Here is a 14812-nt window from a genome sequence, read left to right as displayed (position 1 = left end):
TTTGGAGAAGCTCACATTTCTTTAGCCCCACCAAAGTATAGAAAATATTTTGAATTAAAAACCTAAGTCTTTCTGTCAATCTCACGTTTTTGTACCTTTAAAGCAAGATGTGATGCTTGTTCCATGAACTTACATGTGATACCATGAGCAAAAGATGAAAAGAAATATATATATATATATATATATATATATATATATATATATATATATATATATATATATATATATTGAGAAGATGATAAGATCACATAGTAAATAATAATAAAAAAGACAAGAATGACTACTTAGCCACGCTTCTTCTCTAAATGCCACATTGCAAAGTGATAAAATAGTCACTTAGGTGTTATGACTCATCCTTCACCTTGATGCAACCAATTTATATGGCTTTAAGAGTCATTACTTGAAATGGGGAGGGGCTTCCACGTTAGGCCTTGTAGGCCTTATCCAAACTTTTAAATAATCTCCCACTAAAATTATTAATTAACCAATTACCCACATAGTTAAAAATTATCTCAAATTACTTAAAATACTATTCACTTTTAACACACTTTATATAACTTACTATCATGGTCATATGGTACCATATAAAATCAATACATACATTATTATTTCATTAAAATATCCATGTAAAAATATATATATTTTCTCAACTTATAATTTTTCTAATCTCATATAAATAGTACAAATTTTCGTACGCTTAATTCTTAAAATGGTAAAAAGATAACCGTCTTTTCTTATGAAAACAATATTTTCTATCTTTTCAATAAAGAAAATCTCATAAACTTTCTCATATTATGTGTATAATTTGATGCATATTCGAAAGTATTAATATTAATAATTATATACAAGCATATATTTTTTTCAAACTATTTTACAAAAATATTCCACTCAAAATACCATATAATATATATATATATATATATATATATATATATATATATATATATATATATATATATATATATATATATATCGGTATCAATGTTGTTAAATTTACGGAATCTTACGATAACATAGTCGCAAATCCTCTATAACCTCATGAACTGTCTTAGTCCCTTCAAGCTCATATAAATCACTACGACTCATGCTAATATTAAAGTACGGGATGTAACATTAATTATGAAGCATACCATTTCTTATGCAAACAATGTGGTAAATTTGGTCACTCAACAAATAATTGTTCCTACAAATATGATACTGACAAGGATTTGACTTTGATTCAAACGGAAGTTACCAAGGATGATAAACCCCCAACAACTCAAATGGATGGCTGACATACAGATCCATTTACAAGAAACAAAAAAAACCAATGTATCAAAAGGACGTGAAGAAATTAGCAAGATCCAATGCCACGACCTGGATTTCCCATCCTCGGGAGTCGTGATGGCGCCTACTAGTGAAAGCTAGGCAAACCGACAATTACAGATTTTATTACCGTTTTTCCTTATCTTTTAACAATTTCACAAGTTAACATATGATCAACATCAGAATAAAAAGTGCGGAAGACGAAATTCAACAATTTAACTAAATCATGGTACGAAACCCAAAATACAACTCCACCCAGAACTGGTGTCACAATGTCACGAACTATCTAAGAATACTAAAAATAGGGTCTGAACAAAGAAACATACATGTCTGTCTTTGAAATAAGTAAGAACAGAAGGAAATAGGATAGAAGGGGACGCCAAGGCCTGCAGAAGTCTGCAAGACTACCTCGGGTCTCCGCTGGACTGAAGGCAGCAACCTCACTGTGGTCCAAATGCTCCAGCACCGGGATCTACACACAGTGTAGAGTGTAGTATTAGCACAACCGACCCCATGTACTGGTAAGTGTCGAGCCTAACCTCGGCGAAGTAGTGACGAGGCTAGGACAAGACTACCAAATAAACCTGTGCAGTTAAGTCATATACGACAAATAATGAAAATGAAACTAGCAGTTAAAGATGGGAATGGGGAACATGCTGCGGGGAATACTAAGTACTAACAAAATTTCAGTAGAGAAGCATAAAGAACACCATAACTTCATATCAGCAAGAATAAGGAAAATAGTAACAAGTGCACGACATCACCCTTCGTGCTTTTACTCTCGTTCTCACCATAAGAATCAATATTCACTTTTGTTTGTTCTTGTTGAGGCGTGCAACCCGATCCCAATCATATAATACTGTTGCAGCGTGCAACCTAAACCCAATCATATAATGATGTTGCGGCGTGCAACCCGACCCCACCTGTCCACCATTATCACTCTTTGTTGCGGTGTGAAACCAGATCCTATATAATATTATTGTGGCATGCAACCCGATCCTAATATACAAATCAACACCAATCACAAAGAATCCCGACAAGGGAACAATAGTATAACAACAATATCTAGGGAAGGGAAACAATATCATAAACAATAACATCCCAGCAAGGGAAACAATATCATAAATGATAACATCCCGGCAAGGGAAATAATATTATAAACAATAACATCCCGGTAAGGAAATCAACAATATATCTCATCTCGTTTCCACCATCCCTTCACAACATAAGTCTCAACTTCAGCCAATGCTCAACAATGGTCAATTACCAAGAATACTTTCATAAGCCTCGTTCAACTTTTATGATCACCATATTAAGCATGATCAATACATAACGGAGTCACAACAATCATATTATAAGACTCACGAGCATGCTTTACACCAACGTATAGATACTCGTGACCACACCTATGCGCCATACTCAATACTTAACACATAGAAAATAAGATCACAACTCCTATTCCCTCAAGCTAAGGTTAGGCCAAACACTTACCTTGATTCCACAGACAAATTAGTCCTCAAATACCGCTTTACCCCTAGGTTCAACTTCCAATTCTCTTGTATTTAGTCACAATTTACTTAATAACATTAATATATGCTAAATAAACCAGTTCTAATGCATGAAAATAGAGTTCCCATTGATTTTCCCAAAAAGTCAAAAATCGACCCTGGGTCCGCCTGGTCAAAACCCGAAGTTCAAACTAAAACTCGATCACCTATTCACTCATGAACTCAAATATGTAATTAGTTTTGAAATAGGACCTCAAATCGAGGTCCAAATCCCCAAAATTTGAAAATCCTAATTTCTACCCAAAAATACCCAATTCCCTATGAAAACCCCTTGATTTTGAAATGAAATCATGTAAAAAGAGGTTATAGATTGAAGAAAATGAGTTAGAAATTACTTACTAATAATTTGGACAAGAATTTTTCTATGTAAAATCGCCCAAGAGAATCCTTAGTCTAACTTCACTCCGTAGTTGTCATGACCCTAAACTCGGACCCGGTCGTGATGGCACCTATCGTGAAACAAGACCAGCCGACACAAATCCCCAATCCATTTAGACAGTTATAATAATTCAATTTAAGTCATTAATTAGTGATAAATCCCAAAAATAGAGTAAAACAGAACAAATGCAGAAATAAACATAACCCGACATCGGGGTGTCACAAATCATAAGCATCTAAATATTCGTCTAAGAGTAGGAAGAGTCTACATAGTCTACTACAAATCCAGTAAAAATGAAAATAAAGATAGGAAGGCGAAGCACTAGGCTGTGAACGTCGAGCAGCTACCTAGTGGACTCCAAACAGGCTGCCGGAAGCAATCAACCCTCGCTAGCAGGACCCGAAGCTCCTGAATCTACACACAGGGTGCAGGGAGTAATGTGAGTACGCCAGCTCAGTGAGTAATAAAAGTAAAGGCAACTGAGCGATAGGAAAACATGTAAAACACATCAAAATGCTGCAAAGAGGCAGTGTAAAACCAATACAATGCAATAAAACAATGAAAACACCTTAGTTCAGTATAAGCTTCTTTAAAACACCTTTTAACAGTTAAACGAGTGAATGAAAAAATAGTGGGAAAAGATAAACACATAAATCTAGCCCCTCGGGCAAAGTACCAACAGAATCATCCCCTCGAGCTATCTCACAATCACTCGTATCAGCCCCTCGGGTAATAGCATGGAGCAATATAAGCCCCTTGGGCTATATCACATCTCGCACTGGGTACCCAAGCCCACTAGGGGTGAACAAACTCTTAGAGGGGCCCCTTATGGCCTAAACGCAATATCAAGCCATCTCGTGGCATAATCAAATAGCCACTCAGCCTTGTAATCATGAATCAGTATATCACTACTGCGACGTGTAGCCCGATCCAAAAGTATCCTCACAACATAGGCCCTCGGCCTTACTCAGTCAGAATCTCATAAGCTTCTCAGGAAACAATAAAACATGATGCTCATCCCAAAATATCATTTAAAATATCAAAACAGTGAGGAATAGTAGTAAAAATCCCATAAGGGTCCAAAACAGTTGGAACGAGGCCCAAATATGGCATTTAACCAAAAACATGGTGATAGCAAACAATTTTCAGTGAAGTACTCAATTAGACAGTCATACAGGATAGACTAAGTCACAATCCCCAACGGTGCACGACCCCACGCTCGTCATCTAGCATGTGCATCATTTAAAAATAGCACAACGATGTGAAATTCAGGGTTTCATACACTCAGGACAACATTTACAATCATTACTCACCTCTATCCGGTCCAAACTCTAGCCCGTGATGCCTTTTCCTCTCGAATCGGCCTCCGGATGCTCCAAATCTAACCAAAATCAGTGCACAACCATCAAAATATGCTAAGGGAACAAAGCCCACTCGAAAGTAATCAAATTACAACACAAATCCCAAAATTAGCCAAACCCGACCCCCAGGCCTACGTCTCGGAATCTGATAAAAATTACATCAATAAACTCCTTATCACTCCCCGAGTTCATTCATATCAAAAGTACCAAGATCTAACCACAAATGACCCCTCAAATCCCAAATTTTTGGTCTCCAATTACAAGCCCTAGTTCTTCAATATTTAGGCTTAAAGTCTACAAATTCCATGATTAATTAGGTAGAAAACACATTAGGATTGAGTATTAAGTCCATAAATCTTAGCTCCAAGTGTTCCCCCTTGATTCCCTCTTCATTCCTCTTCAAAAAGCTCTAAAATCGCCCAAAAATGGTGAAACTTAGGCTAAAAATCGTAGAATTGGTCTTTTAAAACATTCTGCCTAGCACTTAAAACCTCTTCTTCGTGAACGCAGTCAACGCCTTGCGTTCGCGAAGAACAAACTGGCGTTGACCACTTTTCCTTCATCACGAACGAGACACCCCGTACGCGAACGCGAAGCCTCAGCCTTCCCACTCATCGCGAACGCGAAGCTCACTGACCCCAACCCTTAGCGAATGCGAAGGCCAAACCTCCTGCCTCTCATCCTAACCCTTCGCGAATGTGAGGGCCCACTCAAGAACGCGAAGGCCAAAATTCTGCAACACTCACACCAAATTTTCTGCACTCTTTTTCAACTTGAAATGATCCGTTTAACCACCCGAAACTCACTAGAGGCCCTCGGGACCTCAACCAAACATGCCAACATATCCCATAACATCATTCAGACTTGTCCCAACCATCGGAACGCTCAAAACAACATCAAAACACCAAATTTGCATCGAATTCAAGCCTAAGAATTTCAAAAACTTTCAAATTCCGCTTTCGATAAAAAAATCTATCAAACCTCGTCCGAATGACCTGAAATTTTGCACACATATCCTAAATGACACAACAGACCTACTACAACTCCCGAAATTCCTTTTTGATGCATATATCAAAATCTCACCTACCAACCGGAAAACACCAAAATTCCAATTTCGCCAATTCAAGCCTAACTCTACTCCGCACCTCCAAAACACATTCTGATCACGCTCCTAAGTCACAAATCAACTGCCGAAGCTATCTAAGCCATCAGAACTCATATCCGAGCCCTTTATCACATAAGTCAACATTCAATTGACTTTTCCAACTTAAGCTCACTCAAAAGAGACTAAGTGTCTCAAACCTTACTAAAACCTCTCCGAACCCGAGCTGACCAACTTGATAACACATACTACAGTTGGCCAAGGAAATAAGAAGCAGAAATGGGGGAAATGGAGAGGTAACTCATAAAACAACCGGTCGGGTCATTACATAATCCCGCTTTAAAACAAATGTTCTATCACGCCCGAGCCTGGGGGCGTGACTGGCACCTAGCGGCTCACTTATCCTTGCATACCACTTTCGACTAAGAGACTCTGAACATGTTATATCATACTTTGGCCATGGATGCAAAATATAAAACTGAATAGAGCCTAACACTGACTAAACGTCAACATTAAGCTGGGCCGGAAAGGACGTCATAATTACTACAACTGACAAGCCAACAAAATATATGTACAGGGCCTACAAGCCCAACATACTGCACTAACTGCCAGGATATATCTACAAGCCTCTACTGATTGATGTACTGTGATCTCTGAACGAAGAGGAGCTTACCGATAAAGCTGAACTCGGGCAACACCTATTGAGGAGGTCTACTTGTCTGTCTATCTGAACCTACATGCATGAAATGCAGCGCCCACAGAAAGGGACGTCAGTACGAAATAATGTGCCAAGTATATAAGGCAATATACTGAAGTTGAAACTGAATTGATAATATAATAACTGAAAACATATGGGAGTCAAGAAAATCTGAAGATATGCTCATCTGCTGATACTGACTCAACTCTCTCAATATAGTGAATAAAATAGTTGTCCGGCCCTATAAGGCTCGGTATCTCTCAATATAGTGAGTAAAATAGTTGTTCGGCCCTATAAGGCTCGGTATACGTATATATCTGATCTGCCGTAGTAGGCTCGCTCATAAGCGTTCGGCCATACTAGGCTCTGTATCTCGACCAACTGGGCTCGCTCATAGGCGCTCGGCCACAGTAGGATTGGTATATAACTTACCATCTGATCAGAGGTTGCCCAATAGAGGCCTGCCCATCGATTATAGCTTGATGGTAATGAAAATACTTTTAATACTGTATATATGTAAACTTTCTACTCTTTTGACCGGAAGAAGGAAATATTCAACTGAATATGCAGTCCCGATAAGAAGAATATTGTAACTTACAAAACTAGGAAAATATATGTAATTTGCGAGATTAGCAAAATATATGCAAATTCTGGGATACAAATTTTTCTTTATCCCTTGTTATCAAACTTGTGTAATTACGATATCATGCTAAAATGAAGGAAACACTTAGCCTTAACAAACCTGGAGTAGGAACAGCTCTGTATAATTATCCCGTTGGAAACCTTCGTGGATTGAACTTAGACCCAAAAATCAAATTTAAGATTATGCATTTTTGAACTTGAGGAACGAAGTTTGGCTTGGTTCTTGAATTGTTTTTTGGAGGAAATGGAAATAGTTCTTGGCTTAATTGCCAAAGTAATGCTTCTTCTTTTCACGTTGGACAATGGAAAGAATGTAAAATGATCCTTTGATCTTAAGTGAAGTGTTTATCATTTTAATTGATAAAGCTCACAAAAAGTCTTGATAAGACTTTGTAAATTGGACTTTGACACATGTAAAGGTGATTGATGAATCACCTTAAAACTAATAAAGGGGGCTGCCACGTTCTCTTGGTGTAATTGAATAAATTTTGTCCGCTTATTATCGCTTGACCCTTATTTTATTCCAAATTGGCCACTCCCAACGAAGCTCGTTTTCGTTAATCCATTTACCCATTTATCCTTCATAACACTTATTTATTGCTTGTTATAAATAGCGTAAGTACGTTAACAGCAAGATGATCTCATCCCCGTGTCTATGTTGGTTAAATGAAAATGAAATTTTACGTATGAAAACGTGAGATGTAACATCCTTCCACCCTTAGAAACATTCGTCCTCGAATGTTCAGCTCCCCGTGATCTATATAACTTTGGCATGGTAGCCTTTGTAACAACACTACTACCAACTCTCCCTGTAGAAGCTTAATAATCCAACGCCACACCAGACTACAATTATCAATAACGACAATGGCCTCACATGACCAATGATAGTAATCAACACAAGAATTTATACACGTACCTTATAGTTATGACGTCTCAGTTGGACCCTTCTCTGGAGGAGAAAATAAGTAGGGATATCTAGACTTCATGTTTTCCTCGGCCTTCCAAGTCATCTCTTCCACATTGTTGTAGTTTCTCCAAAGTACTTTCACGGAGGCTACCTCCTTATTCCGCAGCTTGCAGATTTGTCAGTCTAGGATGGTAATCGGAACTTCCTCGTATGATAAGTTCTCTGTAATATGTACATCATCCGTGGGCACTACTCGCGTAGGATCGCCAATGCACTTCCTTAACATAGATACGTGAAAAACCAGATGGACAGACTCCAATTCTGAGTGAAGTTCTAACTCATAAGCTACTTGGTCCGCTTTCCGAATAATCCTATAAGGCCCAATATACCGTGGGCTAAGTTTGCCTTTCTTGCCATACCTCATCACACCCTTCATAGGTGACACCTTTAAGAATACCCAGTCTTCAACCTCGAACTCTAAGTCTCATCGCCGCACGTCAGAATATGACTTCTGATGACTTTGAGCTGTCAATAGTCGATCCCAAATCAACTTTACTTTTTCTATGGCTTGCTAAACCAGGTCTGGCCAATGTAATCTAGATTCTCCAACGTCGAACCACCCTATAGGTGACCTACACTTTCATCCGTAAAGAGCTTCGTATGGAGCCATTTGAATGCTGGAATGGTAGCTATTATTATACTCGAACTCAATAAGCGGCAGATGATCATCCTAGCTACCTTTGAAGTCTATTACACAAGCTCGTAACATATCCTCCAGTGTCTGAATAGTACGCTTTGCCTGTCCGTCTGTCTGGGTATGAAATGCTATACTAAGACTTACTTGAGTCCCCAATTCTTTTTGGAAGGACCTCCAGAAGGTAGCTGTAAATTGAGCTCCCCTATCCGAGATAATAGATACAGGGACACCATGCAGTCATACTATCTCCTTAATATAAAGCCTCACATAATCCTCTAAGGAATATGTATCCCTGACAAGCAAAAAATGGGTTGACTTTGTAAGCCTATCAACAATCACCCATATCGAATCGAACTTACGCTGGGTACGAGGTAAGCCAACGATGAAGTCCATATTGATTATCTCCCATTTCCAAGTCGGAATCTCCATAGCCTAAAACAATCCACCGGGTTTTTGATGCTCAATCTTAACCTGTTGACAGTTAGGACACTGAGCAACAAATTCTTCTATATCATTTTTCATTCCATCCCACCAATATACTTCCTTGATGTCATGATACTTTTTTGTCGCTCCTGTATGGATAGAATAATGAGAAATTTGAGTTTCTCCCATAACCTGCCGACGCAGCCCTGCAACATTAGGCACACATAAGTGCCCTTGATATCTGAGACCCCATCTTCTGTAATTTCAAACGGTGTTTTCTCCTTCTGAAGAGTGGTATCCCTATAATGAACTAGAACAGGATCCTCGTACTGGCGTTCCTTTACTTCAGTTACTAAAGAGGATGTTGCTGTATCCTGAATAGTAATTCCAATACCACCTAAGTCCAGTAATCGAACTCTAAGACTAGTTTACTGATGAACCTCATGGGCTATCCCCTTCTTTTCTGGCCGTAAATACGACAGGCTATCCATAGATCTACAGCTAAGGGCATCACCTACTACATTTGCATTCCCCAGATGGTATAAAATATCAACGTCATAGTCTGTAAGTAGCTCCAACTATCTCCTTTGACGAAGATTCAATTCCTTTTGCTTGAAGATGTACTGCATGCTTTTATGATATGTGAACACTTTAACATGAACACCATATAAATAATGCCACCATATCTTAAGTGCATGGACAACTACAGCCAATTTGAGGTCGTGGGTAGTATAATTCCGCTCATGCTTCTTTAACTGCCGTGAAGCATACTCAATTAATTTCCCATGTTGCATTAGGACACATCCTAACCCAACATCTGAGGCATCACAATACATGGCATAACCATCTTGACCTTCTAGAAGTGCTAAAACTGGCGCTGAGTTTGACCTGTTCTTAAGCTCTTGAAAGCCCTGCTCACAGGCCTCTATCTACTGAAACTTAGTCGTTTTCTGCGTCAGCTTTGTTAATGGAGCTGAAAGAGAAGAAAAACCCTCTACAAACCTCCGGTAATATCCTGCTAAGCCTAGAAAGCTATGAATCTCTATCGGAGTGGTAGGTCTAGGCCACAATCTCACAGCCTCAATCTTCTGAGTGTCTACCTTTATACCTTCATCGGATACATTATGCCCTAAGAATGCTACGGGCTTTAACCAAAATTCACACTTAGAAAACTTAGCACACAATTTATTATTATGGAGGGTTTGGAGTACTGCTCGCAGGTGATCCACATACTCATCCTCTGAACATGAATAAACTAAAATATCATCAATAAAGACTATCATGAACAGATCCAAATATGGCAGGAATAGGCTATTCATCAAGTCCATAAATATGACAGGTGCTTTTGTCAACCCGAAGTACATAACAAGGAATTCAAAGTGGCCATACCGGGTCCTAAAGGCTATCTTGGGAATATCTTTCTCCGGAACTCTGACCTGGTGGTACCCCGACCACAAATCTATCTTTGAAAAGCATCTAGCTCCCTGCAACTCATCAAACAAGTCGTCTATCCTTGGAAGGGGATACTTATTCTTAATAATTACCTTGTTCAGTTGCCTATAATCGATACACATCCTTAGCGACCACAAATAGTACTGGTGCACCCCAAGGTGAAGTACTGGGCCTGATGAAACCTTTCTCTAGCAAATCTTTTAACTGCTCCTTCAACTCCTTCAATATGGCAGGACCATTCTATATGGAGGGATAGATATTGGTTGCGTTCCTGGAAGCAAATCGATGCCAAAATCAATATCTCGCTCTTGAGGAATACCTGGAAGTTCATCTGGAAATACATCTGCGTACTCCTTTACTATTGGAATAGATTGAAGTGAAGGTATCTCAGCATCTGCATCTTTAACTCGCACAATATGATAAATACACCCTTTTGCGATCATTTTCCTCACCTTCAGATAGGAAATAAACCTTCCTCTGGTGTCACTGTATTACCTACCCATTAAAGGACTAGCTCACTCGAAAAATGAAATCTAGCTGTGTTTGCTTGACAATCAACTTTGGCACAACAAGCTGCCAACCAGTCCATGCCTATAATAGCATCGAAATCCAACATCTCTAGTTCAACTGGGTCAGCTGAGGTTTTACGACTACAAACTGATACCGTACAACCTCGGTAAACGCATCTAGCAATAATCGATGCTCCAACCGGCGTAGATACCGCAAAAGGATCACTTAGTATTTCAGGCACTATACCAAATATTTGCGCAACAAATGGGGTAATACATGATAAACTAGATCTTGGGTCTATTAACGCATAAACATTGTGAAAACAAATGGTCAACATACCTGTCACAACATCTGGTGAGGAATCTTGGTCCAGTCGACCTACTAGCGTATAGATACGATTCTGGCTACCACCTGAACTGGACCCTGTACCTCTGCCTCGACCTCTACCAGCCGAAGACTAAGACTCGCATCCTGAAAGATGCATGGACATAGCTGATCCTGTTGCTGAATTCGCTGGTTGTGCCATTTCCCCAGAATCTCTATTTGGGAAATATCGCATCATATGCCCTGGACGTACATATGTATAACAAGCATCAGAACCAACTCGGCATTGGCCCAAGTGTCCTCGACCGCAAATGGCACATTATGGTGAAAACGGCCCTGTCTGTCTCGAACCTCGTTATTGTTGCAAGCTTGACACTTGGGAGCTCTTACCTGGTCCTGACTGAGTATAGCAGTTATACCTGTATCCCTATAGCTGAGGTGGCGGAGGTCTAGGTGGCCGTTCGAAGTACTAGGGCTTGTAACTACCTTGAGACTGCTCTTGAGACCTGGCAAATCTCATCCTCTTACGCTGCCCTGGCTCAGTCCTTTCCGTACTCTACTGCCGATGCCTACCCCTCTATATATTCTGGGCAAATGCCTAAATCCGGGAGATATCCATACTATCCTGCAATGTAGCGGTGGCACACGTCTCGGTTAATTCTGGGATCTAACCTGCTATAAACTTGTGGATTCTATCCCGCATAGTAGCAACTATGGATGGTGCATATCTGGCCAATGATTCAAAACAGAGACTATATTCTCGAACACTCATATTGCTCTACTTGAGGGCTAGAAACTGATCGAGTTGGTCCTGTTGGATCTCTCGTGGTAAGTACTGGTCAAGGAAAGCATCTCAAAAATTCTCCCAAATAGCAGGAGGTGCATCACGTCCCCTGGACCTTACCAATCCCTCATACCAAAGGATGGCTATATCTCGGAGTCGAAAAAGCTGCTAACTCAACTACTTCTTTCTCTGTGGCATGCATAACCCAAAATATCATATGAAGCTGATCTATGAAATCCTACGGGTCCTCCCTTTGATCTGTCCCCGTGAACTCTGGGGGATTTAAAGCAATATACTCTCGGACCCTTGAACTCCCAGATCCCTTATAAGGTCCTACACTAGCGGATGACCTAGCATGTTGATGGGTGGCTACCAACTTAGCCAACAAATGCACTGCACTCCTCAAGTCCTGATCTGATGGAAGTGGAGGGGAACTGGATGTGCGATCTCCCTAGGAATCTCCTCAGGTGGCGGAGGAGCCTGTAATTGCTGGGTAGGGATCTCTCCCTACGACTCTGATTGGGCCCAATCTGCTGGGGGTACCCTGCTAGTCCCCTCACCTACTGTTGTTTTTCTCCTCTGGCTAGCCATAGCCTTCCTAGTTACCGTCATCTGTGCATGCAAACGTCAACACGTAAGTTTAACTTAAATTTCCTATGACTCAATACTACTACATCACGATTTAGATTTGAAAGAAGGGTAACCAATTCCTAAATGCCTTGTAGTCCCCTACTTATATAATGTGGTGCACCACACATCTATAAACAAGACCATACTAGACACGACTTATAGACTCTCTAGGACAGAAATGCTCTGATACCACTTTTGTCATGCTCGAGCCTGGGGGCGAGACCGACACCCAGTGCCTCACTTATCCTTACATACCACATTCGACTAAGAGACTCTGAACGTGTAATATCATACTTTGGCCATGTGCACATTGCAAGATAATGTGTGATTCAAAGTATAAAACTAAATAGGGACTAACGCTGACTAAATGTCAACATAAAGTTGGGTCGGCAAAGCCGTCATAATTACTACAACTGACAAGCCAACAAAATATACATATAGGGTCTACAAGCCCAACATACTGCACTAACTGACAGGATATATCTACAAGCCTCTACTGATAGATGTACTATGATTGGAACAGGGCCCAACCTACCCATAACCTATCTACATATATACACAAGATGCACACCACACTGCTAGACCCGGCAACTCCGAAAGAAGGGGAGCTTACCATTAAAGCTAAACTTGGGCAACACCTACTGAGGAGGTCTACCCGTCTGTCTATCTGAACTTGTATTCATGAAATGCAGCGCCCCTAGAAAGGGACGTCCGTTTGAAATAAATTACTGAGTATGTAAGGCAAAATACTGAAGCTGAAACTGAAGTGATAATATAATAACTGAAAACAACTACGAGTCAAGAAAATCTGAAGATATGCTCATTTGTTGATACTAACTCAACTCTCTTTATATAAAGAGTAAAATAGTTGTCCGGCCCTATAAGGCTCAGTATGCATATATAACTGCTCTTCCATAGTAGGCTCGCTCATAAGCGCTCGCCATACTAGGCTCTGTATCTCGGCCAACTGGGCTCGCTCATAGGTGCTCGACCACAGTAGGCTCGGTATATAACTTACCATCTGATCAGAGGTTGCCCAATAGAGGCCTGCCCATTGATTATAGCTCGATGGTAATGAAAATACTTTTAATACTGTATATATGTAAACTCTCTGTTATTTTGACTGGAAGAAGTAAATACTCAACTGAATATGCAGCCCCGATAAGAAAAATATGGTAACTTAGGAAACTAGAAAAATATATGTAATTTTTAATATTAGCAAAATATATGAAAATTCCGGGATACGAATTTTTCTTTATGCCTCATTATCAAACTTGTATAATTACGATATCATGCTAAAATGAAGGAAAAGCTTAGCCTCAACATACATGAAGTAGGAACAACTCCGTATAATTATGCCATTGAAAACCTTCGTTGATTGAACTTATGCCCAAAAATCGAATTTAAGATTATGCGTGTTTGAACTTGAGGAACGAAGTTTGGCTTGGTGCTTGAATTTATTTTTGGACGAAATGGAAATAGTTCTTGTCTTAAATGCCAAAGTAATGCTTCTTCTTTTCACGTTGGTTAATGGACATAATGTAAAATGGTCCTTTGATTTTAAGTGAAGTGTTTATCATTTTAATTGATAAAGCTCACAAAAAGTCTTGATAAGACTTTGTAATTTGGACTTTGACACATGTAAAGGTGATTGATGAATAACCTTAAAACTAATAAAGGGGCTGCTATGTTCTCTTGGTGTAATTGATTAAATTTTGTCCGCTTATTAGTTAACTTGATAAGCTTAGCCTTAACATACCTGAAGTAGGAACAACTCCGTATAATTATGCTATTGGAAACCTTCATGGATTGAACTTATACCCAAAAATCGAATTTAAGATTATGCGTGTTTGAACTTGAGGAACGAAGTTTGGCTTGGTGCTTGAATTTGTTTTTGGACGAAATGGAAATAGTTCTTGGCTTAAATGCCAAAGTAATGCTTCTGCTTTTCACGTTGGTCAATGGACATAATGTAAAATGGTCCTTTGATCTTAAGTGAAGTGTTTATCATTTTAATTGATAAAGCTCACA

This window comes from Nicotiana tabacum, chromosome 3 (genome assembly GCF_000715075.1).
Source record: "Nicotiana tabacum cultivar K326 chromosome 3, ASM71507v2, whole genome shotgun sequence".
NCBI lineage: Eukaryota > Viridiplantae > Streptophyta > Magnoliopsida > Solanales > Solanaceae > Nicotiana > Nicotiana tabacum.
The sequence above is the reverse complement of the archived record's forward strand: the minus strand, read 5'-3'. Positions refer to the sequence as shown.